The 11,388-nt window shown below is 56.7% G+C and overlaps 1 non-coding gene and 1 pseudogene across 1 annotated transcript; both read right to left on the bottom strand.

Moving 5' to 3' along the window:
* Window positions 1-265: 265 nt before the first annotated feature.
* LOC135271062 (NUT family member 2G-like) lies at window positions 266-8,265 on the bottom strand (annotated as a pseudogene).
* A 1,746-nt stretch (window positions 8,266-10,011) lies between these two features.
* LOC135271131 (U7 small nuclear RNA) lies at window positions 10,012-10,074 on the bottom strand. The gene has a single exon (XR_010339240.1). It is a non-coding gene; the product is annotated as a U7 small nuclear RNA (small nuclear RNA).
* Window positions 10,075-11,388: the final 1,314 nt, after the last annotated feature.

Below are 11,388 nucleotides of genomic sequence, written 5' to 3'. Positions count from 1 at the left end.
AACTGTGTTTATTCAGATTTACACATGAGCCCTCCAAGGTTTTGCTCCCCGCCCCCTACCCCTAGGCCCTCCCTTCCGGTTGAGCCACCCTCTCCCTCCCCTCCCTCCTGCCCCTTCCTTCCCCCACCCTCCCCCATCAAGCTAAGGCCCAGCAAGATCAGCACTGGGGGAGAAGTCTTTGCTTTGAGGCACCTGATGGCCTGAGGGTCCGAGAGTTGAGAGCCCCACCCTTGGGGATTGGCACCAGAGAGCCTGCCCTGTCCCTCTACTGACTACAATGCTGCATTTTCTTCCTCTTAGAGAAGAAGGGGTCACCCTTTCTCTTTTTAGACTGCGAGGGGCCACCCAGCCCCCAAGCCAGGGACTGCGCCCCAGAGACTCTGAGCCCAGGCCTTAGGTGGGGCATCTGAACAGGGGATGGGCCTCTGAAGAGAGCTCGCTTCTTGGACTTGGTGGCAGGAGCGGGTGCTGGGCTGAGGTCTCTTCTCTTTACAGATTGGGACTGAAGAGCTCCCTGGGGTTCCCGCCCTTCTAGGCTGAGAAGGCCCGAGGCAGGGACAGGGCTCTGGGACAGCTTCCAGGGCCGCAGCCTGTAGTTGGTACCCACGGCAGAAACTATGCCAGGGATTTCCCTCCCCTCCTCACTTGACCCCTTAGACAGCCTGCGTGACTCCTGACAGCAGAGGCTCCAGGGAGACCCCAGGTGTCCTTGGTCCCCACACCTGGGCAGGTGGGTCTATGGTCCTGGGGAGGAGAGTCTGGCCGGGCAGCCCTCAGCCAGCGGGAATCCAGTCTCTCCAAAACCGCAACAGGGTTTATGGACCTGACCATCCCAGTGCGCACCCTGCCTCGTCCCTGAGGGTCCCGGGAAGCCCTCTGGGGGGTGGGTCTGTGATCCTGGGAAGGAGAGTTTGGCCGGGCAGCCCTCGGCCTGTGAGAATCCAGCCTCTCCAAAAGCACAACAGGGTTTTTGGACCTGGCCATCCCAGTGCACACACTGCCTTGTCTCTGAGCGTCCCGGGCAGCCGTCTGGGGTGGGCAGGCCAGGCACATCTCTCTCTGCTCCTTGGCCCGCTGCAGACTTAGAAGAGATTGAGTCCAGCTGGGTGGTGCCATGACTAGGGACTGCCCTCTCACACCGTTCCTCCTTCAAGGATAGGAGGTGCTTCTCTGCTACCTGCGGGAGTAAAGGGGGCACTTACTGGCTCTGCCTCAAGTGTGAACAGGGCCCAGGGTGGTGAAGACCAAGGCGCTTGGGCGGCAGGCAGGGAAGCCTGAGGCAGCTGGGCTTCCTGTCAAAGACAGAGGGTGTGGCTCCGCTGGGCATCCCGCTGGGCCTCACTGCAGTTTGCATCCTGACTCCCCTCCCTGGCTCCTCTCCATCCTACTCCATCTGAACCCGCACCTCCCCGCCTCGGAGTGGCTCCCCAAGAAGCCGAGCATCCCCCGCAGGGTGGGGTGGACAATCAGGTGGGGCTTATGTGCCGGGTCCCTCCTGCCCCCAGGGTACCTGGGTTCCCCTCCCTCCCTGCTCTACCTGGGCAAGGGTGAGTCCTTCCTCCTGCTCCAGCTCCTGGCTTAGGGCCAAGAAATCCATGTGTGGATCTGGGGAAAGCAATTCTTCCAGGAATCGGGGGTGAATGACGGCCTCCACCTGGAAACAGAAGGGAGACGGTGTGAGCTTCCCGGGCAGGGAGTAACCTGGAGCCAAGGACACCTGGAGGAGATGCAGAAAGCAGTGAGCGCCCCGTCCCCACCCTTCTGGAGCTGTCTCATATCATGGCGACCACAGCTACACACACAGACCATAGACCTGGTAGCGTACACACATGCAGACAGAGACACACAAACCACACACAGACACACAAAGAGACCCACATATGGCACAGGAAAATGGACACAAGTAATTTCCACACTCCACACTCACGCCCACACAGACACAGAGTAACCGATCACAGACACAAAGACACAGACACAATCACATACGCAGACAGTCAAATCGATGGCAACACACACAGCCATCTACTGCGGAGGAGCTAAGGAACAGAGCTTAATTCCAAGGACCTGTGAGTGCCACCCCCTCGAATTCTGCAGACTCCAGCACTTGAGGCTAGCCCACCTTGGTGATGAAGTCTTTCTGGGAACACAGATTGTCAGCATAGCTCAGGACACCTGGGTCTAGAAGCATCCCGTCCCCTTCCTGCTTCACTTCGCCCTCTTCCCATTCTCCGTTGAGCTCCCCCATGGCCCCAACGGGAGGCCCCAGCAGCTCCTGTACGATGTCCACATACTCCTGCACCACTTCAGGGGGGATCTCCTCGGGGGCCTTGGTCTCCGCTGGCTGCTGCGGCCTGGGTGATGTCAGGTGGGCCTTGGTCTCCGCTGGCCGCTGGGGCCTGGGTGGTGGCAGGCAGGCAGGTGGGGCCTTGGGGCCGGCCTTGCTGGGAAGGTACACTGAGGCAGGGAGGGAGGAGGATGGGCGTGGTGAGGGCTGCTCCTCCTGCCTGCATCACACAGGGGAGGGCAGGGCTCAGGGAGCTGAAGTGGGTCCCAGCTGGGTCAGGACCACCTAAACCACAGCGCCCCTGGAAGAGACGCCACAGGAGGGGCACATGTGAGACAGCATCCTTTTGGAGGAAGCTTGGAGTCACTGATATGCTGAGTACTCCACCCGCTCATCCCTGCTTCCTGAGCAGATTGTTGAGTTTTGGAATGGCGAGGGGAGAGAGTAGCTAGGAAACCTGACCAGGTGAATACCCACTTGATGAGCACGGGCCGCCCAGCCCCCCAGCTCCCCTGAGCTGTCTTGTTGGAAGGAACAAATCCCTCTCTTGAAGGGAGGCATGGGGTGTGGGGACAGTGGCCTCCCTCGGCCCCTCTGGACTTTGCCGTGGCTCCTGTGGGAATGTGGGAAGCCATACCTGGCTGCTTGACCACCTCAGGGGCCGACGGTCCCTGAGGTTCAAGCCTCGGCAGGGCTGGAGGAGGCAGGCACTGGGGCCCCTTCATCCACTGCGACTTCTGAATCTGCATCTCCTCCTCAGCCTCAAACTCCAGGAACCTGGGGTGAAGAAGGTGTAGGCCATCCTGAGAGGGTCCAGGCCCTCTGCCCCCAGGACCAGGCAGCAGCCGATGGCAGGGATGGGAAGGCATGCCTCAGGCAGGCTGTCCAGGCCCTCCTTGGGGCCCATCCCCCAGTCCCAGAGGGAACTACTCCCAGAGTTCTGGGCTCTCCCTCCCTCACCCGGCCCCTGCAGAGCCCATGGCATCAACAGGGCTTTCTGACTTAAGTCAGGGCCACGAGGCCCAGGAGGGCACCAGGGGTGGGGTTTATGGCAGAAGGCGTCCATGATGTTGCCCAGTTGCATGAGTCCTGAGGTTGGGACTGTGGGTCCCTGAAGGATAACCCAGGAAGATGAAGCGTGGGAGACCCCGGTCGGGAGGAAGCAAAAGCTGGGTGCAAAAGACAGGGCCCCTTTCCCCTGAGGCTGCTGTCTTTCTGTCTTAAGGGAAGGGACTACGAGGAGCAAAGGCAGGCAGGCCAGAGATGGGTCTCATGGTGTCCTGGACGCAGGTCTCCCCTGACCCAGCGCAGGTTTCTCCAATCCTGGCCAGGCTGGGATGGGCGAAAACCGACTTCTGGCCACTGCTGTGAGGAGAGTGCACCCCGCTCTGTCTATAGTCCCCAGCGCCCCTTCTCCCCATCCTCACAGCTGGCAGTGATCTCCTTTGGGCTGTGATGCTGGCTCCTCCGTCCCTGACCCTTAGTGTCTGGCAGGGGTTGGCCCGAGGCCAAGCAGGGCGTGGCTTCCCACCAGGGCCGGATAGAGACCCCAGAGCACTCCAGGAGGGAGGAGCAGCTTCCTGAGGGAACCAGGGGCCCAGGAGGGCCTTCGTTTGTCCACACCCTCCTCATGCTCCACACTGAGAAGCCACCATGGCCATCCGGCTTCTGTCACCCTCTGTCACCCTGCCATGTGGGCTCTGCCCCTGCACCCCAGACTCACTTTCCCGCCATCTAGTAGAAGATCATCCGGTCAAACGTGCTCGTGTGCTGCCATTCCTGCACGGCTCGCCACAGTCCCTCCTCCAGGATCATGGTGGGCTTCCGCCGGGCCAGGGATCTGAGAACTGGGCTGTAAGGCAGTGCAGTCAGTCCCAGTCCATAAGCCCACCCTCCGTCCCAAGCCCACTGGTCCCAACACCCGGCCCCTGTCCCCCCCACACATGTCCTGCCATCTGTCCCTGTCCTGTTCTCCCCCACGTGGGCAGGATATGCCCCCAAGATCAGTCATCAACACAAGCCACCGGCTGGTCTCTCCAACTGCCCCTCGAGTCCTCAGTGTTACAGTGTTGACAAATGAACTCAGTACTATGTGTGAAACATGAGTGTCCCCGGCATTCCTGTGCTGAAGCCCTAATCCGTCCATGGTGTGTCAGTTCTTGGAGTTAATCGGGGTTAGAGCAGGTCATGAGGGTGAGTTCCCATCATGGCATCCGAGCCCCGATAAGGGCAGTAGGAGACACCAGGGCTCTCCCTCTCACCCGCAAGAGGACACAGCCAGAGGCAGCCCTCTCCACCCAGGACACCAATATGCTGTTGCTTTGATCTGGTACTTCCGATCTCTGGAACTGGGAGACGTGAGCGTGTCCTGATAAAGCACCCAGTCTATAGGATTAGTTATGGCGGAGCCCGAGCTGACTGAGACAGCGCACCCACAGAATGACCGGGGAGCGAGGGTTAATATGCAGGTTCCAAGGCCCCAGGACTGAGCATTTAACCAGCTTCCTGGAGACTCTGGAGCAAGGCGGCCCCTGGGGATGCAGCCTCAGAGTCCTGGAGACGAGTAGAAACCAGAACTAAAGCAGAACGGCGTCGAAGCCCACTCCACGCCAAGCCTGTGAGCCTGGGGCAACTCTACTCCACGAATCAGGGTCCCCAGTGCACTGGGACTCGGCTCCAAGGGAGAATGCAACCAGTTCCAGGATGCAGGGGCAGCAAGATTTTTTGGGACAAAGATGGGGCCTCCTTACACCTACACCCTGGGCAGGGGACTTGCCTAGGGGAGTGGCCAGTGTGTTGCCTGGTGGATGTGCTCAAGCTCCCGTGGAGTACGGGTTTGCTCATCAGCGGGGGACACAGGATCACGGAGGCACCGCAGGATGGAGAGAGGCAGAACTGGGACTGAATCGACAAACTCTCAGATGCTGGCATTGCTGCCTCAGTCACCACAGTCCGTGGCCCTGGGCTGCTGGGCTCGTGGTGCCCTCAGAGCCATCACTGGAGCCCGTGGCTTTGGGGAACACTGTCCTAGATAGCCTAGTCCTGATAACGATAGCAGTAGGGACAGTAATCATTAACAGTTATCATGTAACGTGTCCCAGCATGTGCCGGGCACTGTGCTGTGTGCCTCATGTGTGAGCTCAAGTCACCTCTTCACCATCCTCTGAATGAAGGAACGTCGTCCCTTTTTCTAGAAGGGATCGAGGGCAAAGCTGCAAATACCTGCCCAGTAAGGATTGGCTGGACTCACGGGACAGTGAGGGGCAGGTGAGATGAGGGCCCTGAGAGTCTGTCCTGAGCGGCAGCCAGATGAATGTTGCCGAAAATGTGCCCTTCCATAGCTCAACCTGTCGCCTTCAAGACTACCCTGCAAGCTCCCCTGAACAGCGTGACCTTCCGTCCATCCAGCAGCCTCTTTATGGGTGAGCTTCAGGGTGAGCTCCGGTGCCCCGAGGACACTCACATGAAGAAACAGGAAAGCGCTTCCGTGTTCGGACTCTGGGGAAGGTGCCTCCGGGCCAGGGGCTTGTAGTGCTGCCAGAGTCGGAAGTTCTCATACACGCTCTGGGGGTTGCAGGAGTTGTCCGGCGGGGCCTTCGCCTGGGAGGGAGCCAGGCTGCCCTCTCCATGAACCCCTTGTGACCATGGACGAGCATTCCCTGGAGCCATGATGGGGCCCAGCTGGGGAGCAGGTGGTGGTGCTGGAGGAGGAAGGCCCTGGGACCAGCCTCCGTCACAGGCCTGGGTGCCCCCAATGATGTGGGCAGCCATAGCGGGCACCACAGGGACAGCCGCCAGGGGTGAGGGAAGTGGACATGCCACTCCCTCACAGATGGCACCTGGAGCCTACCAGACGAGGGGAGCCTGAGGTAGGACCAAGGTCTGTGCCTGAGGGGCCTTCACAGACCCCACTTCTGTCTTCATCTGGACAAGGACGTTGGAAGCCTCGGCCCAATTCAGGCCTTGGCCATCCTGTCCTGCCACCAGAGGGGTCCTGGGGAAGGCAGACAGCACCGGAGGGCCGCCTGGAGGAACCACTGCCGTCACGAGTTGCGGCCCATCTGCTGGGCCAGGAGCAGGTGTGGCAAAGGACAGAGCCGTGAACACTGGCATGGAGGCGCCAGGGTTCTTGGTGACACCCGGTTCCAGCTCTGGGCATGCTGTGGAGATGAAGGAAAGAGGTGAATGAGCTGGGGTCTCCAGGTCTGCCCTAGTCACTGGGGAATCAGAGGGGTGTCGTACAACTGAGGGCATGTGACAGGGAAACTGCAGCTTGCAAGTGTCCCTGATTGTGCATCGCATGCTCTGTTCCTCCGTAGGAGGGTCCCTTCACTAGAGAGCCTGGCAGTTAACCCAGATTGCACCACTGCATTCTAGCCTGGGTGACAGAGCAAGACTCCGTCTTGAAAAAGAAACAATGAAAGAAAACCACTGGATGGAAATCTCTCCCAAGCCAGCACCCTGTGAGCCCTGAAGAGAACCCATACGCATCACACCCAGTGTGCAAGTGATTGTTCTGGCACCATGCCCAGCAAGTGCTAAATATGGGTCAGAGTCAGGCGACACTTTCCTCAGTGCTCGGTGGTCCTGGCTGCCACTCAGGAAGCTCCGTTGCCAGGGAGCAGGTCTGAGAAGCAGTGGTGGAGTTCCCTGAGATACTGTCATTGCACAGCCAGCAAGAGCGGCACACGATTAGAGCACAGCCAGCAAGCGGTGAGCAGTGGGGCTGTCGGGGGGGAGGGGGGGGTGTCTGGAGATTTTCACAGCTGCTGGTCACGTTACGGTAGGTCGTGGGACAACGAGCCCATCTCTGGTCCTTTTCCTTTGAGCTCCCAATAACTGAATAGAGTGACCAACCAAGAACCAGAGGTTCTTGGGCCACAGGCCAGGTGTGGCAAAGTTGTCTGGAGCTCATCCCTGTTCGCTAGGACTTCATGCAGTCTCCAGTCAAGGGGAACAGGGATACAGCACATGCACTTCATCAGTCAGGACACACATCCTAACTTGAATAATAATAATAAGAGGACCATCTTCCTCTTTGTGTGCTACTCTCCTTCCTCTACTGAAAAGGAAAGCAGTCTTTCCAGACCTTTCCACTGAGAACCAGCAAGAGTCCACACCTGTCCCCTGTTCATGAGGTAGTAGACATGGAATAGAGGCAAATTGTTGATCTCCACAGAAACACAAAGTGCAGAGGACAGGCCGTGAGCTAGCAGACAAGAGGAAGTGGGTCTGAAGACCTGCGCTTCCACAAAAGGACGAACAATTCAGAACAACCTGGGAAGCCCAGGCCGTGTTGCCTGAACTTCCCCACTGCCCCCACCCCTGTTAAAGCCAACAGCTACCTGAACTGACTGAGAAGCCACCTCTGGGGAGCGAGCTGAGAGGCTGCGGCAGTTACAGTAGCCCCAGGCTCGCCCACCCAGAGGCTGTCACTGCATGCTCTGTCCCAGCCATCACACCCAACAGTCGTCTCTGGCTGAGACGACTTCTCCTCACTCCTCCCTAAGATCTAGAAAAGTCCAGTCCAAATCCCTCTGAACACTATGGAAGGGCACCGTCCAGGTGCCCGAAGACATAACACAGGGCTCAGGCTTGCCCGCCATCTTCATTGGGCCACCGGCACAACACGATCCCACCACTCCCTACAAACACACGGTGACGTGACCTGTCCCCCTCTAGAAAGAATCAGTACATCCACTCCATCCTTTCCCCTACACGGTGTATTCCCCCAGGCATCTTGGTCCACCTCCAAGGAGCCGTCCTCCCTAACCACAGACTCAGGGTGCCATGGCCCTCTCCAGGTGTGATGTCTTTGGGGACATCCAGTGCTCCCTCTGTCCTCGACACTAGCCCTATCAGCTGTCCCTGGGGCAGTGTCAAATTTGAATTCCCAAGGATTTGAAACGTGACAGAGACTTGGATAATGCCCCTGTCCCTACAGACTCACCTCCATTTGAAGCCATCCCCTCAGGCTGGGTGCTGATCACCGCTGTCTGACAGTTTCCACGATGAGAAAAGTCAAGAGCAGGACCCAGAGAGTGACCTGCCTCAACAGATTCTCCTGAGTTCAGGTAGGTCCGGTAAAATTTGAAAGTAAAGCAGTTTAGAACTTAGGACCCCAGACATTCTGCAGAGGGGGAGGGGCAGTGCAGCAGGTACTGGAAGGGGTGGGGGACATTCTGTGAAGGGCTCCAGCCAATAGGAAAGAACTGAGAATCCCTTCCAGCTGGAGGGCAGCAGCGCAGACTGTGTGCACCTCTTCAGGCAACTTTTTTTTTTTTTTTTTTCCTTGGGACGGAGTTTCGCTCTTGTTACCCAGGCTGAAGTGCAATGGCACGATCTCGGCTCACTGCAACCTCTGCCTCCTGGGTTCAGGCAATTCTCCTGCCTCAGCCTCCTGAGTAGCTGGGATTACAGGCACGCGCCACCATGTCCAGCTAATTTTCTTTTTGTATTTTTAGTAGAGACGGGGTTTCACCATGTTGACCGGGACGGTCTCCATATCTTGACCTCGTGATCCACCCGCCTCGACCTCCCAAAGTGCTGGCATTACAGGCGTGAGCACCTGCACCCAGCTAAGAGCACTAATTCCTAACTCCCCCTGTGTTTGGGGCCCAAGGTGGGTTTGCAGTTTGAAGTCTGCTGAGGTGAGCCTCTTCTCTAGGAGATGGGGGCTCCTTCCCTTCATCCACATCCCATTTCTTTTTTTTTTTTTTTTTTTTTTTTTTGTCAGCCAGGCTGGAATGCAGTGACGTGATCTCAGCTCACTGCAACCTCCACCTTCCGGCTTCAAATGATTCTCCTCCCTCAGCCTCCCAAGAAGCTGGGATCACAGGCATGTGCCACGATGCCCGGCTACATTTTGTAGTTCACTAGTGAGACGAAGTTTCACCATGTTGGCCAGACTGGTCTTGAACTCCTAACCTCAGGCCTTGGCCTCTGAAAGTGCTGGGATTACAGGCGTGAGCCACTATGCCCTGCCCCTCTGGGTCCCATTTCTGAGAGGAGACCCCAGGTCCATCTGGAACATTCCTCAGATCTGAAACTGTCAACAGGCTAATTTAGTCCTTAAAAATCTTACATAATACCAAGCACAGTGGCTCACGCCTGTAATCCCAGCACTATGGGAGGCCAAGATGGGTGGATCACCTGATGTCGGAAGTTGAAGACCAGCCTGGCCAACATGGTGAAACCTCTTTCTACCAAACATACAAAAATTAGCTGGGCGTGGTTGCGTGTGCCTGTAATCCTAGCTACTTGGGAAGCTGAGGCAGGAGAATCGCCTGAACCTGAAGGCAGAGGTTGCAGTGAGCTGAGATTGCGCCACTGCACTCCAGCCTGGGCAACAGAGCAAGACTGCATCTCTAAAAGAAAGAAAGAAAGAAAGAAAAAAAAAAGTAGGAACAGAATGGCAATTTTCCTGCTGATGGGACAATATCCAGACTCAAATGTGGCTACAGAAGCCATCTTCCTCCTAACTGTTGAAAGCAGAGCTCTCCCATCAGAGAAGTAGCTTAGAGCCTGATTTAATTTAATTTAATTTAATTTAATTTTATAGGGACGGGTTTCTCCATGTTGGTTAGGTCGGTCTTGAACTCCCGACCTCAGGTAATCTGCCTACCTCGGCATCACAAAATGCTGGGATTACAGGTGTGCGCTACCATGCCTGGCCTTATTTAATTTTATTTTTTTATTTTATTATATTTTTTTTAAATAAATTTTTTAGGGGCTTTCCGGCAAAAAAACAGAAAGGCTGCTAGACAAATTCTAAAAGAGCTGTAACACTTTTTATTTTATTTTGAGACAGAATCTCACTCTGTCCCCCAGGCTGGAGTGCAGTGGTGCAATCTCGGCTCACTGCAACCTCCGCCTCCCTGGTTCAAGGCATTCTCCTGCCTCAGCCTCCCGAGTAGCAGGGTCTACAGGTGCCCGCCACCACGCCTGGCTAATTTTCCTACTTTTAGTAGAGACGGGGTTTCACCATGTTGGCCAGGCTGGTCTCGAACTCTTGAGCTCGTGATCCGCCCACCACGGCCTCCCAAGGTGCTGGGATGACAGGCATGAGCCACGGCGCGGCCAGACCCTCCGGTTTAACGGTATGAGAGGGGAATGAAGGGGATGGCAGAGGACTGGCGATGTGTGTTATGAAGAGGATTTCTGTTTCCACTAGGTGGTGCTGTTGGCTTAGGAATACCACGCGCTGGTCAGAGCATGAGCAAGTTTAGGTGAAATGACCGGGACGCAGGTGGAGTGGTTTTAAGGAGCAGAGTTGATTAGGCCAGAAAGAAGGAGGGGAGAAGAAAAGAGCTCCTGGCTACAGAGGCATAGGGGGATTCTGATAACGAGAAACCCTGTCCAGGTGCGCTGCCTCACGCCTGTCATCCCAGCACTTTGGGATGCTGAGGTGGGTAGATCACCCGAGGTCACGAGTTCAAGACCAGCCTGGCCAACATGGTGCAAAACCTCGTTTCTACTAAAAATACAAAAAAAAAATATAGCCTGGTGTGGTGGTGTGCACCTGTAATCCCAGCTACTTGGGAGGCTGAGACAGGAGGATCGCTGGAACCCAAGATCGTGCCACTGCACTCCAGCCTGGGCAACACAGCGAGACGTCATCTCAAAACAGAACAAAACACAAAAACGTGTTTTCCATGTTTTTTTTTTTTTTTTGAGACAGAGTCTCACTCCATCACCAGGCGCCAGGCTGGAGTACAGTGGTGTGACCTTGGCTCACTGAAACTTCTGCCTCCCGGGTTCAAGCAATTCTGCCTCAGCCTCCTGAGTAGCTGGGAAAACAGGTGCTCACCACCAGGCCCAGCTAAGTTTTTTGTATTTTCACTAGAGACGGGGTTTCACCATGTTGGCCAGGCTGGTCTTGACCTCTTGACCTCATGATCCGCCCGCCTCGGCCTCGCAGAGTGCTGGGATTACAGGCGTGAGGCACCGTGCCTGGCCTTGTTTCCTTGTTTTATAAGCCTGGGAACCTTCATCAGAGAGATTTCCCACACCAGGGCTCGATACCCCAACAGATGGAGGCGGAGCCCCTGTGGGGGCCAGGCTGGGAGGTGCAGGACCTGGGCCCCCCCAGGCAGTGCGTTACG

The sequence above is a fragment of the Aotus nancymaae genome, unplaced genomic scaffold (genome assembly GCF_030222135.1).
Source record: "Aotus nancymaae isolate 86718 unplaced genomic scaffold, 86718_ANA_hifiasm-v0.15.2.pri h1tg000075l, whole genome shotgun sequence".
Taxonomy (NCBI): Eukaryota; Metazoa; Chordata; class Mammalia; order Primates; family Aotidae; genus Aotus; species Aotus nancymaae.
The sequence above is the reverse complement of the archived record's forward strand: the minus strand, read 5'-3'. Positions and strand labels throughout refer to the sequence as shown.